The sequence below is a fragment of the Ruditapes philippinarum genome, unplaced genomic scaffold (genome assembly GCF_026571515.1).
Source record: "Ruditapes philippinarum isolate M1 unplaced genomic scaffold, ASM2657151v2 ctg4019_1_1_1_1, whole genome shotgun sequence".
Classification (NCBI taxonomy): Eukaryota; Metazoa; Mollusca; class Bivalvia; order Venerida; family Veneridae; genus Ruditapes; species Ruditapes philippinarum.
This window is the reverse complement of record NW_026867022.1, coordinates 80158-98033: the sequence shown is the minus strand read 5'-3', so window position 1 is coordinate 98033 and position 17876 is coordinate 80158. Positions and strand designations below refer to the sequence as shown.

Here is a 17876-nt window from a genome sequence, read left to right as displayed (position 1 = left end):
CTTCCTTCATCTAATGAAAATGATTTTTTTATTTTGTTAAGCCGGCGTAACAAATAAACTTACAGTATTTGAAATTTTGTGCTGTAATTCCACTTGGATTTGAGAATTTGTTAAGCCGGCGTAACATTTTTCTTCATTTAATGAAAATGATTTTTTTATTTTGTTAAGCCGGCGTAACAAATTAACTTACAGTTATGTCAATTAAATCACTGTTAATTAAAAGATACAAATACATTTATGTTGATTTTTTGCTTGTCTTTGTTCCTTTCTTTCTCAAAAATGGTAAAAAGGGCATCCTTTTTGTAGTGTAATTTGGCCATAATTGGTACGTGAATTGGGAATGAGTGGACATTCCCTTTTTAAAATAGAAATGGTTACATGATATATGTTTTCCTCTTCGCATTTTATGCACTAATTTTCAGTACTTGATTGTTTCGTTACAAAGGTTATCATTCATCGTGCTTATCTGGATTTCCTTAACGACTTTTTAAAAATATTTTAACCTAAGGGATGTTTTAAAGTTTAGTTTAAAAATAAATAACTGTAAGTGTTGCATGTTATTATACATTTTCAAAATAAATATAATGTTAAATGTAATAAACTAAACGTTTTATTTTGCCGTCTAAAGCTACTCTATTTAACGAAACGCGTCAATAAGTGTTGAAGATAAAAAAATACTTTGTTGTTGAAAGTTTTATGATTAAATAAAGTATGAATAATAATGCACAAATAGTTTGTAACTTTGAAATAAAAAATGACATTAATGCATAAAAATATTCATATCCTCATGGTCAAAAAAGTTATTGTTTTTTAATGATTGTGACTTCAATGTGACTTTTCAATTTTGCCGCGTTGGGCTTTCTTTAGGGATTCTTATATCACTCTATTTTGTCAGTTATATTAAAACAAATACGTTTGTAAAAATTATCTTCGAAAGCCGTGAAAGTGTAAGGATAGATTGTAAGGTATAAACTAGGGTAAAATGAGGGTTTAAATTGCTTAGTGATAGCAAAACGAGATATTGCCACAATTAACGCAGTTTTAGTAATTCATCAGAGGGTCATTTGCGAAAAAGAAATCACAAGCCTTTGAGAACGTGTATACAAATTATAAAAGACGTTTTTATAAGATATAGCTTTATACACATACGATAAATCAGTCATAAATCTTAAAGCTTGAGGAATGTTCAAATCAAGGTTCACAAATGATAAAATATGTTTCTTTCTTCACATTTAATGGATCTTACAAACCGCGAGTGTAGGATATTTTAACATTTAGACAACTACTCTCGTAGGATCGTTGCTTTGTTATATTGTTTGGTGTATTACATGCAATATTTGGTTGATACGGTGCATAATGCCTTTAAGTAAATACAACCGCGTTTTACAATTATCGTCAAAGCTTTTTTTGTACATAATGTTCGTTATTAAAATGGAGTCGTGCATAAAAAATAAAATGCATAGTATTAAAAAAATCAAAATAGGTCCCCGAAGTTTACTAAAAGTCTGCATTGAGTGAGTTTCAGTTCGAGATTGAACTTATGACACTGTGACCTGTAATTAACTGCGTAATCATGTCGGGTAATGGGAGAGTTTCTAGATAATCCAGCAGAGTAATCTCTGCAGTGTCCCTGACAAATAAGAGGTATACACCTCTGCTGGTTATCTCTGTGTATAGCTGTTTTACATTGAATTTCAATGGGAGAATGCAGAGTATGTAATCAACTGATCTAATAAATAAGCTAAAGTTTATATTTCAAAGTAAACTGATTAACACTGCAGTCTTAGAAATGGTGAATTACTGTTGTGTTCCACTATGTAATGGGTTTGGAGGGTTTCATTTTCAACAAGACAAAATATTAAATAATAAATGTAGCGTATCAGTTAAGAAGTAAAATGAAGTTATGGTCTCGCACATTTGCCATGCCAATAATGATCAAAATGTTAGTTCTGGCTTCCAAAACTTTATAAGCCGCTCTTAACATTTTTGTTTTTCATCTGATGCGGCATCTGATCTGTTCACGTCATGTCATAGTATATAAACGGGTTAGCTGAAGACATTAAGCTGAGTTCTAGATATATAAGTTCTAAATTCTAGATAAATTCTTAAGCTGACCAAATTGAAAAAGAAACCAATGTTTGGCAATTCCATTCAAAATTCAAAATTTATCTAAAATTAATTTATAGGTCACCTTTTGGTTGATAGTAACATTTAAGGACATGAATGGTGACATGTCCGGGTCTGTACTCTCGCGGATGGACCCTCATTAAGCCTAGAATACATACATACACCTTAAGCTAACAATTAATAATAATAATCACCCCATGATCATCAAGAACAAAATTACTATCCAGCACCTATTTACTATATAAAATATATTTTATATACCAGTAGTAATAGTAATTTTCGTGTTGTCTGTAGTCAGAGACAGGTGCATAGCATCAAAACTGATACATGTGGAATGGGTAATAGGATTTGCAAAACAATTGAAAATTCTGAAATCAGAACTTCCTGCAGATATACTAAGTAATTAAACATGGGTCACATATTTTATACGTCTGTTTCACGATTCTAAATTGTTGACAAACTAGCTTGATTGTAAAAAAATATTTAAGTGATTTGAGATACTAGAATGGAATATCATGAATCGTACAATTCGTAGTTGATACATATTAACAATAATGTGAAGATTTAATCATTTCAGACACACATTATCATGATTATGTCACGTTTTAATGCACATACAATTACATCTTGCCTTTATACATGTAATAAAGTATGTAAAACTGAGCTTATGGCCTGGTAGCAGAATGGGTTCTCCCTTAAAGTCTTAATTTCTGTCATACGTCTCAAATCTGTAAAAAATATATAACTAGATTCATAATATTTACTAAAGAACAGATTTGAAGCAATAAACTCTATTTGATTATATTTATTTGAAGCATCATAAATTTACAATTCTACTGCACTGGACTGTTAATGAGATGAACATATGATCTTATCAGATGACCAAGCAACACGCTAAAAGTATCCTATCAGAGTGGCTGCAGTTAATTTCTGTTAATTTATGTGTTTATGTGTTATTATAAGAATTAAGATTTATTCAATTATTCTTGTTAAATGGATTAAAACAATTACTTTTGTAAAAGGGGCTGCTATGTAGTCTATGAAACATTTCTACGGTTGATGAGCTCATTTATATTTGTAGGCATCATGTTAATTAGTCAACTAGAAATGTTATAAAATTTGAAAAAGAAATAGCAGATAAATTAATGATATATTTATCATTATATGTAGATGTGTTACCGTACTCGTCATTGCCCGGCGAAAGAAAAACACTAAGCATATTGTTCTACCAAATGGCATAGTCATAGAATATTGTTTTTTTTGTGTTTTTTTTCAAACAACTGAATAAGTAAGAGGTTATAAGAGATGCAGCCATTTGTTTTGGTAGTTTTCATTATCGTTTTTGAAATAAATAAATAAATCATTTGATGACTTAATTAACCAATTAATTGACAGATTGATTCCGAACCAAAGTAGATTATATCAAACAGATTGTATGATTCACTGATATTAGTTCTACGTAAATAAAGTGTATATAATGGCATTTTATTTTAAAAGTTTTAACAGGAAAGTGTTGATTATTTCATAGATCATTTTCATAATGTTATTCAGTCTGCATTGTCTACATTGTACAGTTGAAAAATACAGCAGTTTATATGTTTAAGATTTAATGTAATATATTCAATTTGTTAAATGTAATAACCTTAATTATATTAAATTATAAAATCTTCTTTTATTCCTGCTGCTGAAGCCCCTTTGGTAATTAATTATTTCTTTAATTTGACAAATGACCAGTCAAAATACTCTGAAACTTTCTTTTAATCTCTGTGTTAACATCAAGCAGCCGTAGTTTTTACTACTTCCGCTTATCAGTAGAGTGTTGGAAACTCCCCCATTAGGATCAAGTTGATCTAAATCTTGAAAGGATCATTAATTAATGTGGCAGCCTGATATTGTATAACATGTACTGAACAATAATGTTGAGAAACGTTCTATAACAAACAAGACAGAAAATAAGCAAGAAATATTGGTTACTGAAAGACTTTGTCAAACCAGTGATGTGTAACAATATCGAGTTAAACATTTTTGAAAGCGCTTTCGTGTAAACATATGTATAGATAATGTTTAAGCTGTTTCATGTTAAATACGAACAATTAAAGTTACATAAATATTTTCAATAAGTCTTCAATCCACAAAAATATTTTTTTTATAAATACAAACTTTTGTGTACATGCTATGTGGTTTCAACGGAGTATAATTGTGTTGCTTATGTTGCTTTGTCCGCAAATATTCACAACTTACAGATCATCTTGAAAGCAAGTTAAGGAACATAAACCTGACCGGACGATAAGCATATTGTTTAAAACATACTGGTGAAAGCATATAAAACATATACATTTCAATGTGTGAAACTTGTAAATTGCAGTGCGTAATAACGTGACACAATATTTAAAGTCATATGATATATATACCTTGTGGTTAAATCGAAGAAGAATCTTGAAAATATATTAGGCACACGCGTTATTCAGCTTCAACTTATAACCGTCAATAATTCGAAGAGGCTCATAAACGGTTGATAATGGTATCCCTCCAAAAAGAACACTTTATATTATACAGTATATTATTATATTAGATTCAGTTTTCCTTGAAACCAACTAAAATCTGGATGACGTGTGAAAAAGTTTTATTTCAGATAGTCAAAAGGTATGCTAGTTATCTTAGAGTATTGTGGCTGTTATTTCCTGTCACTGTTAACATATTAAACTGACCACAATCTCAATGTTTCGGTCCAATTCAAATTTCAATGTAATTATATTTGTATTATAACTAATTGCCAAAATCCTGAAATGATATTTATTAGACATATATGTTATTTTCATTTCCAGTTACTTTGTACTTGTCTTGGCAGAATATTAGTACGCATATATGTGCGATTCTGTCTGTGTATATTCCGGTTGTGTGTATTTAAAATAATCATGACAATAGTCTGTACTTAAACAAAATAGTGAAGAGCGGTTGTGTTTCAAGGATATCATGTAAAAAAGAAAATATAGTTTTTTTTCATTTTTTTTTTCATTATAACACATATTAGTGAAAAGTAGAATAAACAGTTCACTTAGTGCATCAAAACTGTTATTAAAAAGAAACAAAAACACAAATAAGAATTGTATTTTTATAAAGCTTGAATAAATAAAGTGTTTCACAGCAGCTTGGTGTTTTTCAAAACCAAAAGTTTCAAACAATAAGATGTTGCAAGTATTAAGAGGATATTATTTTTTTTATTTGAGTTAAATATAAAATATATTTTCACGAAACATGATAAAATGCCATATATTTTCACGAGCCGGGACGTGAGTGAACATATGTGGCATTTTATCATGTTTAGTGAAAATATATTCCATATTTCATGAAAAACGAAAAAATAACCTTTTTATTTAATTTCATTATCAAAGAAAACCGGTTACGAACCTTGCTTGCTACGCAACTGCAGTTGTACAGCGCGCAGTAATCTTGTTTTGCACGCGATATATAGCGCTACATTGTGACGTCACGTAAACAACTCTTTAAACGTCTGTACAGCGTAAATGACAGAACTAAAGATATAGGTGTTCGGATTTAATTTTTTAGTTAGACCATTTGTAGTGTTGTTAGTATTTAGAGATTAGCTCCGCCTACTTGATTAAATATGCACACTCTGAGAACTCTCTCTCTGAGCCCTCTTTGATAGACAGTTTAGATTACACATGCAATGTAGCAACATCTCTGTGAATACTCTTGTAAATAAATCTTAGAATAGAATGTTTATATTGAGTTTTCAATACAGTACAATGGCGACGAGGATTTAAAAAGAAAAATTGGATAACATGATATTTGTTTGATTAAATTAAATAAGTGAGCACCGGAAATTTACATATTTTGGAATTTAAAGTTTAAAACACTTTTCCTGGACTTTGTTACAACTTAGCTCTATCAAATAATACTGATACAGTGACAGTATGGCACAAAGGATTGCCAGTTTTTTCCAGCATTTGGTGTAAGTGAACCTGGTGTTGACAAAAGATGGAGGAAATGGACAGGTCGATTCGAAACTTAATGATTGGCATGGACATTAAAGATAAAAAACGTCAGAGAGCCTTATTTCTTACACTATGCAGGGGAAGAGGTAAATGACATCTTCGACGTACTGCAGAATACAGGGGATGACTACGAATCAGCAAAGATAAAGCTAACAGAGTACTTTGCCCCAAGAAAAACACAGAATTTGAGATATATAAATTTAGACAGGCAAAACAGGAAATCTAATGAAAAACATTGATAGTTTTCACACACGTTTAAGACACTTAAGTATAAACTGTGAATTTTCGGAAACAGACAAAGAAATTAAAGTCACAAATCATTCAAGGCTGCACCTCAACTCGACTGCGTCGCAAAGCACTACGCGATGACCTGACATTAGACAGTCTCATCAAAGAAGCAAGGACACTAGAACTATCAGATCAACAAGCATTCTGAAATTGAAGGTCAAGCAAAATATGACGTCGTTAATGCTATGAAATCACGACAAAGACAAAATCAAAAGGCGCAAAAAGAAAGACGCAGACACATCATTAAGGAATCAAATATGCAGATACTGTGGCTATGAATATCCACACAAAATCAGGAAAAATGCCCAGCCAGTGGAAAAACATGTACATATTGCTCAAAGAAAAATCAATTTTGAAGCAGTGTGCTTGTCAAAGAAACGGGACAATAACTTCACATGCCAGCTTAATGACAGCTCACAAAGTGAAAGTGATAAGGGACAAAGAAAGTGAAGATGAAAACGAAATATATGGACTATCGTCAATTCTATGCAATTACAAAGACCAAGGCTGAAAGTGCATATCAACGGCTTGTAAAAATTAAAGCATTAATTGATACAGGATCATCAATAAATGTAATTGACGAAAACACGTACTCAAAAGCTTCAAAATAAAGTTCATCTTAAGAGAGCACACACCAAAGTCTATGCATATGGTGGCTAGTAAAGTTACCTTATTAGGCAAGTTCCAAGCACAAATTGAATCTAAAAACAAAATAACAAACAGCTCCAGTATATGTGACAAAGGGCGCCAGCGGTAATCTTCTCTCTTATCAGACATCTGTTGACCTCAATATCATTCCAGAAATAAACACAGTCACAGACAGCAAGGTCGATGAACTCTGCAAAAAAAGTACCAAACCGTGTTCACAGGCATGGGGAAAAATGAAAGCAACAAAAGTCAAACTATATGTGGATAAAAATGTTCAACCTGTTACGCAACCACACAGACGAATACCTTTTCCACTTAAGAAAAACAAGTTGAAAATGAGCTCCAGAGGCTTGAGGACCTAGATATCATTGAAAAAGTTGAGGGTCCCACAGACTGGGTATCACCCATTGTAGTAACTCCAAAGCCAAAAACCCAACCAAATAAGGATATGTGTCGACATGAGGCTACCGAATCAAGCCATAAAGCGCACAAGGCATATTATTCCAACAATCGATGACATGATTGTGGACTTTAAGTGGTGCCAAAGTTTTCTCTAAACTCGAATTTAAATCATGGATATCACCAATTAGAACTGTCAGAGGAATCACGCAACATTACAACATTTACAACACAATGTTGGATTAAGACGATATAAACGCCTCAGTTTCGGAATCAATAGTGCAGCAGAAATATTCCAAAATGCTTTAAGTACGGCTCTAGAAGGTCTGAACGGCGTGAGAAACATTTCCGATGATGTCATTATATGGGCTGGCAACCAAGCAGAACATGACAGAAGACTTGAGGCAGTGTTAAAGCGACTTGAGCAGAAAAACTTAACTTTGAATAAAAGCAAATGTGAGTTTAATAAGCAAAAACTTGAATTCTTTGGGTACATTTTCAGTAAAGATGGAATGTCAGCAGACCCTAAGAAAATTGACACAATTAAAAAGACACAGCCTCCAAAAACAGTTTTCAGAAGTCAGAAGTTTCCTAGCAATGACAAATTACGTGTCACGCTTTATCCCAAATTACAGCACTATAGCAGAGCCAATACGTCGTCTGATAAAGAAAAACGGCAAAATGGGCATGGCAAAATGAACAAGACGAAGCATTCAACAAACTGAAAAATCTATTTTGAGTAGTGATACAGTCATGACATACTTTGATCCTAATAAGGAAACACAAATAATCACAGATGCATCTCCAGTCGGAGTAGCTTCAATTATGCTCCAAGAAGGTAAAGTTGTGTGTTATGCAAGCAGATCACTGACAGATGTTGAACGAAGCTCTTACAGTCAACAAGAGAAAGAAAACTTAGCATTAGTTTGGTCATTAGAACATTGGCACATATACTTATTTGGACATAAATTCACAGTCATAACTGATGCAAAATTTCTTGAGAATATCTACAATAATCCTAAATCAAAACTTGGATCTGCAAGAGACTGGAACGTTGGAGAATGCGTCTGTTATCATATGACTTCAGGATCGTGCACAAACCTGGAGAGTCAAACATGTCAGATTATCTAAGCAGACATCCAGACACAGGACAAGGCAGCAAATCAAGCATAGCTGAAGAATATGTAAGTTTTCTTGCATATCATGATGTACCTGTTGCAAATGAACATGAATGAAATTATTCAGGCAACTTCTACGGACAATGACCTCCAAATGGCCATTAAAATCCATAAAGACGGGTTGTTGGAGCAACACCAATAAAAATAAAGTATTTGATACGTTCTCTCGCTGTAAGAATGAATTATCGGTAGTAAATCTCCAGGGAGGTGAAATCTTACTGCATGAATCAAGAATTGTTATTCCTAGGCAGTTGCAAGATAAAGCGATATCATTAGCTCATGAAGGTCATCAGGGAATTGTTAAAACCAAACCAACTGTTAAGAGAGAAAGTGTACTTCCCAGGCATGGATCAACAAGTTGAAAATATGTGCAAAAGCTGCATTCCGTGCTTAGCAGCAACAAATTCAAAACAGCATGAACCTTTAAACATGAGTGATATGCCAAAATACCCATTTCAAATGATAAGTTTGGATTTTTGTGCCCATTTCCAGATGGAAAATATCTGCTTGTACTAATTGACGAATATTCACGTTTCCTTTCGTAGAAGTCTTAAATTCCATAACAGGAAATACAGTGATCCCTGTGCTGGACAAAATATTCTCAGAAACCGGAATTCCTGAAATTCTCAAGTCAGACAACGGCAGTCCTATGAACTCTCACCTATTTAAAAAGTTTTGCAAAAACACATGGGCTTCAAACATAGGAAATAACCCCATTATGGCCACAAGCAAATGCTGAATGTGAGCGATTCATGAAAACCATAGGCAAGTCAATACGAGCTTTCTCATGTGCACCATACAAACTGGAAAACAAGACATGTATGCATTTTTAAGGAATTATAGATCTACACCACATGGGACAACGGCCGAAACTCCTGCACAATTGTTCTACGGGAGGCCTATTAACATCAAAAATTCCCATGGTTCAAAACAAAAGAAATCTAAAAATGACATAAAGGCCAGAGAAAATGACAGAAAATCAAAACAAAAAATGATGAAAGAATACGCTGATAAACGAAGAAACGCTCGGAAAACTGAAAGTTAAAAATAGGCGACAGTGTGTTAGTAAAGCAAACCAAACAAAAACAAACTCACAACTCCATACGACCTAAACCGTATGAAGTAACCAAGAAAAAAGGATCAATGATAAACGGCAGAGCGAGAAGACAAACACATCACTAGAAATTCATCACATTTTAAACGTGTCGGCAACTCTCAGACCCAAAGTCTAAATGGAAATTCTCCTTTAAATGTCGAGGGTGAACACAGCAATACAGAACCAATTTACAATGAAACGAGCATAGAATCACAATCCGATGAAAGCACAATGTTTGAAACCTTACCTACATCAAATGAGTATACTTCTTTGCGAAGATCTGAAAGGCACAGAAACCACCTGACTATTTAAAGGATTATATGTGTAAATAGTGTTAAATAGTGGCATAATAATCCACTAAAAGTTAGCTAAATGAGTGAAAACCACCTGTATATATATATGATATATATATGACTATTTAGAAGAATAAATGTATAAACAGTGTTAAACAGTGGCATAATAATCCACTAAAAGTTAGCTTCAACTTAAAAGGAACATTCATTCAAACAAACGAGTTCGATTATTTTAACTGTGGGTGTGCACAAACATTCAAAACAGGGATTTAATATAACTGCTGATAATCATACAATTCTTTACTATGTGCTTAAATCTCCAGAGGAAAATGGAATACAAGTATAAATGAAACATTCAATTAGCATTTTGATACTTAAACTATTTGTGTATCATTTAGATTCTATCTTCAATCTTTATTCTAATTTGTTTTATTTCATGCTGATAAAACCTGTTTGTATTCTGTAAACATTGAAAATTTACTCAACACAGTTTAGACATTAGTTAATTTATTGGACTACGGACAGTCAGTAACTTTCTAGACTTATTGCCTCTAGAACATAAACTGAGATTAAATGTGATAGCAATCAAGAGACTATCATTACTGGATATAAAATAATCATTAACTTGTAGTGGCAGCGCCAGCGTGAAATAAACACCTGTGAATCAATGGATATCTGAGACAATAACATTACTGTCAGACAGATAATTAATGTCCTTCATTAGGACTGACCAGTGAACTTTAAACCTAAGCAAGGCGGAGATGTAGTGTTGTTAGTATTTAGAGATTAGCTCCGCCTACTTGATTAAATATGCACACTCTGAGAACTCTCTCTCTGAGCCCTCTTTGATAGACAGTTTAGATTACACATGCAATGTAGCAACATCTCTGTGAATACTCTTGTAAATAAATCTTAGAATAGAATGTTTATATTGAGTTTTCAATACAGTACACCATTTTCTATCATTCTAGATAGTTTTCAAAGCAAAATTCAACAAATAATTGTTTTTGTGTTTATCCGATTTTTCAAACAAAATGGCGAAAGAAGTCCCTGAAAATAAAAATGAGTTTTGACTCCGCACAGTTTCATATTTATATTTCATATTTATTTTTAAAAAATATGAAATATATTTGACTGATATAGCACCATATTTCATGGGTAAAATTAAGAAATACCAATTATAATATTGATAAAGGGATCGAACAACGTGCTACAAAGACGGAGTATGTAAATTTAATATTCGTTTGATTTATACACATTTATTCTGTAAATCTAGAAGTTTATTGTTTGTATGCATACAATTACAACATTTTCATATTTGATGACCCAGTCACATTCTTAGTATGGCAATTAGTACAATTAATGTCTTGATTTTCTGTAAACAAGATAGTCATGGTATGTTCTTAGATAGAGTGGATTGTACTTAGCGTATTTAAATGATTGAATTTAAACTTCAAACATGTGTTCTTTATCATCAACTCTATGTGACAATGTTGTTTTTTAACTCTAGCACCATTTTTTCCAGGATTATCTCCCCATGAACTTTTTTTTTACATGTACTTACTTTTTTTTATTTCTTAAGGTATCTACTTCTAACTTCAAATATAATTCTTTATCATGTGTGATAAGATTCATAACTGAAGCATGAATATTTCCAGGATTATGTCCCCCATTAAACTTTTTGTTTAAATAAAAATTGATATTTGATAACTTTAAACAATAACATGGCAAGCTTCATAACTCTAGCATCAATATTTTCAGAATCATCATCCCTTTATACTCAGAATTTTCCTTTTTAAATTCAGACTTCAACAAGAGCTTTCACACACGTGACGAATGCCCCCGAAAAGATTTCTTAAGCACGCAGGACTGGTAGTATGAAAAGAAAAGATGATGAAAGTAACTAATTGCATAATATATTTCTTTTTATTATTGTACCTATAATCTCTAATTATGATAGCGTGAACCTCCAAAATATAAGTGTGACCTTGACCTTTGAAGAAGGGACGTGGTTCCTGGACACGACAGAATGTTGTCATGAGACAGACATTTGTGCCAAGTTATTTCAAAATCCCTCAATGCTTGACAAAGTTACATACTGGACATGATTGTTGTGTAAGTGGGACACACGGACGGACAGTCGGACATGAACCTTAGCTGCGATGCATCGTCCTGATATGGTAGACATTAAAAATGTGCCAAGTAATTATAAAATCTTTCCATGCATGACAAAGTTACAGTCCGGACATGAATGTGTATCTTTAAACTCTTCTCGAGAGAATGAGTACCTTCAAACTATAAGTATGACCTTGACCTTGAAGGTAGGGACATGGGTCTTAGTCGCGACATGTCGTCTTGATGTGGAAGATATTTATGCCTAGTTATTTTGTAATCCTTCAATGTATGACAAAGTTACAGTCAGGACACGAATGTGTGTAACTATAAACTCTAATTTTGATATAGTGAAATTCAAAATGGTAGTCTGACCTTGACCTTTGAGGTAGGGGCGTGATAAGTGGACACGACACATCGTCTTGATGTGGTAGACATTAATGCCAAAATATTCTAAAATTCTTCCATGCATGACAAAGGTACATTCCGAACACAAATGTGTGAATCTATACACTTTTATTGTGATAAAGTGAAACTTCAAAATGTTAGTGTGACATTGACCTCTGAGGTAGGGACGTAATTCTTGGACGCGACACATCGTCTTGATGTGGTAGACATTAATGCCTAGTTATTTTAATATCATTCCATGCATGACAAAGTCATAGTCCGGACACGAATGAAGTGGGGACGCACAGACAGACGGATGTCCAGACAGACAGCGGACGGTGCGTTTTTAATATGCCTCCCTTCGGCGGCAAAAAAATCTTTCTTATCAACACCTATATCAGGTGCAATTAGATTTATAACTCAAGTCCTGTATTTCTAGAATTATCTCCATTTCATTTTTGAACTAGAGATTTATTGAAAATTAATATATTTCTAGAAATTATCTTTGTTATTATAAAATTTTAATGACATCAACTCTAGACTTAAGATAATTGTCCTTTGTCATTAACTAACATCACGTGACAAGGTTCATAACTCTGGCATCCTTATTTCAAGAGATATTTCCCCTTTGAACTTAGAATTTTACTTTAAACACTTTATTTACTTTTTGCTTGTATCATTTTGGTACCTTTTTTTAAAAAAAATCACATTCATCTCTTTTCCTACTAAATTGAATGATAAGCTTCAATAATGCTTTAAATCAATTATAATTATTACTAAACATTATTTTGCTCCTTCTGAAAAAAAAGAGAAAAATAATGTAAATCACTGAGGTATGATATGCCTTTAATATAAAAGTAATTTACACAAGTATTTTCATTGTGAGTTGTTGTAAGTGATTAAAAACCTTTTTTTAATGTAATCCATTTTTTTGTTCTTAACTATTATTAAAAATTGTATGTAACTCTTTACACTAAAAAGTTAAATCTTTAGTTTTTCCTTACATCTAAAATGTTCTCTATGTCTTCCAGCTTAAAACTATACATTCTTGAAACATGATAGGATCATAAAACATTCAAGGGTGCTGCTATCAGTAATACAGTGACAAGCCGTGTAATTATTCACTGACCAGAGATAGGAAATTTTGGGGGAAAAAGTTTATGTGTAGGACTATGTAGTAGAAGAGAGATTCACCACAGGCTGTTTCGGTTGAAATAGAAAATAGTCTGAAGGAAAAGTACATACGTGTTGTGTAAAATTTAAAGTGTCAGTGTGTACTAAAATAGTGTAACAGAACACTGAATTACTGATTCGAACTAATAAGCTAAACATAACAAACAATGAAACATGGCTATCAGAAGTACATGACGGTGATCGATTAGTGCTTGGGAAATTGTTAATTAATCAGGTACATATACTCACCATTTTTATGTTTTGTATACATTCATCGTACTATTTTCATGCTTGTATTTGTTTTTAGCATCACATAATTTTCACTTTCATTTCATAAGAGTTATTTGGCGGTTTTTAACTATTCTTTTAGCTTAGGCACCTCTCTTTTATTTTCATGTACTTATGTGCCATGCATTTTAATTTACAAACATAACATCTAAAGTGTGATGATAATTTAAATTGTTGTAACAATTTTTAACAATTTTATATTTATTGTAACTTACACACAAATTCTTAAAATTTGAAACAAGCATAATAAATTTACGCATGTTATAAGACTTTGTAAAATATTTATTACAAATTAATAAGTTGTTGTTTTTTTGTGTCAATATTTGCTTTTCTTGCATAAAATTATCCTTTAATGTTGTTTTGACTCGTTAAAATTTGTCTATGAATTAATAGTAACATAATAACATTTCAAGCTTAGATGAAAATAATATAAAAATTATTGTTTATCCTTGCATTAAATAACATACATTAAATTATATATACTTGAAAACCCCATTATGCTTAAAGTGTAAATCAATGTATTTATACGACTTATATCACAAATTTAGAAAGAAAAAAAAATAAACATTTCAGATTGAGCATGCGATACATTCACATTTTGTCAGTATTAAAGCGAGTAATACTTTTCCTATAAAAGACACACAGTCATGTGTTTCATTTGTGTCAGGAAGTTAATCGTTTAAAACTTTTTAATTAATGTATGACTTTTATTTTATCATATCTAAGGAACAAATTTGATGTGGAAAAAAATCAAATGAAATTGTTTATTTTATTTTACAGATTAGAGAAGAAAAGAAAATATTGTGATTTGATATTCAACAAATCAATAAGACGTATACTGGATTTAATATAAAACGGCGTCAAATAAGGAATAACAATAAAATACGGATAAAAAATGGTTGTTTAGAAAAGTGATGCATCGGAACAATCGCAAACATTTTGAATGCGCGATGAAAACATCAGACATAGACATTTAACATTGAAGTTGCTGAAGTGATATTGGTATTCTCAGTTCATCATGTTTCAACTATCGTTTTATTTTTGTTTTATTTTTGTTTTTCTTTACAGAATGAAACTCATTATTTGATTCCGCAAAAATATATTCAGAAAAATGTATGAATATTATGTTTTGCACTGTCATTGCTTTGTGTTTTGTGTAATATAATATTACCCATATCTGGTTTTTTCATAATCTTTTGGATTTACAATTAAAGGCACACCATGCCTCAAACATGAGGTTAGTTTCATTTCTCAAAAACGTTTTTTAAGTTTCAAAGTTGGTATCCTGTTACAGTTTCTTAAAAGTGGTACGATCTCATGTTCTATATACTAATTTTGCGATTGACATAATTAGTGTAAATACGTTTTTCGTGTAGAAGTCAAAATACTACCTAGATTACATTTTGCTACCTTTACGAAATATTACTGAACATTCAGCGATACTTTCCTCATCTGTTAAACACCTTACATCCTCTAAATCGTTGATTATACATGTTTGACATTTCTAAACATTTTAATTATTATGGATTTCTGCGACAGATTGTGCCTTTAACCTTTTTAACATTTTGGTACTAGCTTTTATCATCCAATAGCTTTCTTTGATACACATCTATTTCTTATTATGTTTATTATCTTTATTATATTGAAATTGATTTTTATTTTTGTGTTTGATTTTCGATAATCAGTTAGAAAAATAGATATGAGATCAGAATTCTCCAAAAATAATGTTAGTTATTTTTATTATATTCCATGAATGTTCAGTAACGTCAAATTTGCCTTAATTTTCGTTTGTTGCAGTAATAATGTATAAAATTGTATGATAAAACATAAAACTATAAGCCCTTTATATGCATAAATGTTATTGCAAGTTAATTTTTTTCTTCAAAAAAATGAAGGAACAACACCAACAACAATAAAATAGAAAAAAAGAAAAACAACAGTGAAAAAACGAAAAGAAACATATCATTGAAAATACTTATGAATATAAAAGCAACTTCGTTTACCACGGCCGAACAGTTTTGAGATACTTTTGTTTTTTGATGAAAAAATACTTTCATTTTCAGTTATGTATTCATATTGTCTCTTTTGATTGTATTTATTTAAGTTTAACTGAACTAATAATATTTATCATAAGGTAAACATTATATATTATATTATATTATTACTATTTTTAAAAACGCATTTATTGTTTTAAAGAAATGCCTAAAGTTGATGTAGAACTTCTTACAAATTGTGTAACTAATCAACACAATGTTTAACTTGTATTATTTCCGCGTTATGCGGTTGGACTATTAGTGCTTCAGTGTATTTATTGACTACTAGCGAAATGATTAATGTGGAATCGACTGTCAGTAAAATGGACATTTGTTTACAACTAGAGTCTGTACGATAGCTTAAAAGATTTACTACTTCTTTGAGTAAAGATATTTTAGAACATTGAATTGGCACTTTTGGAACATACATGCATAACAAACAGTTATATGTTATTTGTCCGCATAAACTTGGCTATTATTTCAAAAGAATTAACAGATGAAGATGTGTCAATATATAACCACAAAAATATAACTTTGGTTGCATGAGTTTTGTATTCTCTCTGAACCGGGTTAAATGATTAAGCTATTTACTCAGCATTCAAACAATAAATTTTCATGACAGCAATCAATCACATCATTGCATATATAAATGATAATGATATACCGCATTTTTATTACATTTTTACCATTTGATGTTTTTATCACTTTTCAATCACCTTATATTACATGAATGAATTATATGTATATTTATTTATTCATTCATATATTTATTTAATTATTTATTTACTTATTTTTTTCATCCCTTTATTTATTTATTAATAACTGACATTAGCTTATTTGCCTCATTTTCATAGCACCCGGGCAAATAAACATAACATATTTTTGAAAAAAAAAAATTAGAAAAATCAGTTGAAGTCATTTATTATTTCTTTTGTTGTTATTATTATTTTTCATTTTTCACTTAAAATATTATATTTTTTCACTAGTTTTTTTTAAGTTGATAATTAATGTAAATGAATACTGTATAATGAATACATTATAGGTAATGGATACGTATTTTGATATAAAGATAGTTGGTTAAAATGGATTAGTTGGCAAAAATACGTTACCACTAGCTTATTAATTATTATATTAATATCAGTTGTAGATAACTTTTTAAACATTTTTATTTTTATTTTTGTTGTTTATTTACTATATATTTCATTTTAACAACATGATGTATGATGGAAAATGTTAAATAAAGAAACTTATTGTCACAGAAAAAGAAAAAAAAACAAACAAATGTTTGCGTTATTTTATGACCCTCCATTTTGTCATTGATCATATCATCTTCATATAAACGGGGGTAAAAATATATCACGAACACATTTTCATCTACACAAATAACAATTATAAGCAAAGATCATACTAACGCATGAGGAATATGGAGAAAAAATATCATTTCGTTAAACAGTATTACACCATTTGCGATTCCGGAGAATGAACTGCATAAATGACAGTAATACTAAAATATGATAAACAAGATCAACAAGAAAAGGCGGCGTTGAATGAACGCAACCCCATACGACCCAGCAACAAGACCCATTTTAAAGTATGAACAATATTCTTCTTTGCATATTTATCAAATAACTCCGAACAACGATTTACAAAATTATCCTTAGAACCCCTATAAAAAGATAGTGGAATACTATCCGCAGAACGGACAGATACAATGCGTTTCGTCTGAGGTTTAAAAGATAGGGGAATTATTCCCCTATCTTTCTAGTCTCACTATGAATCTCTCTCTGCATGCAAATTTGTTGCTGAAAAAGTGCCTAAAGGTAGACCCCCGGAAAAAG

General features: G+C 31.2%; 1 long non-coding RNA gene across 3 annotated transcripts; it reads left to right on the top strand.

Annotated features, from left to right (window-relative positions):
* Positions 1-392: 392 nt before the first annotated feature.
* Positions 393-16577, top strand: LOC132734540 (uncharacterized). Of its 3 annotated transcripts, none has more exons than XR_009626336.1 (3): positions 393-543; positions 13576-13952; positions 14786-16577. It is a non-coding gene; the product is annotated as an uncharacterized LOC132734540 (long non-coding RNA). The 3 variants fall into 3 exon arrangements; XR_009626335.1 differs by lacking the exon at positions 393-543 and adding an exon at positions 11052-11944; XR_009626334.1 differs by lacking the exon at positions 393-543 and having other exon boundaries at positions 11035-13952.
* The last annotated feature ends 1299 nt before the right edge of the window (positions 16578-17876 follow it).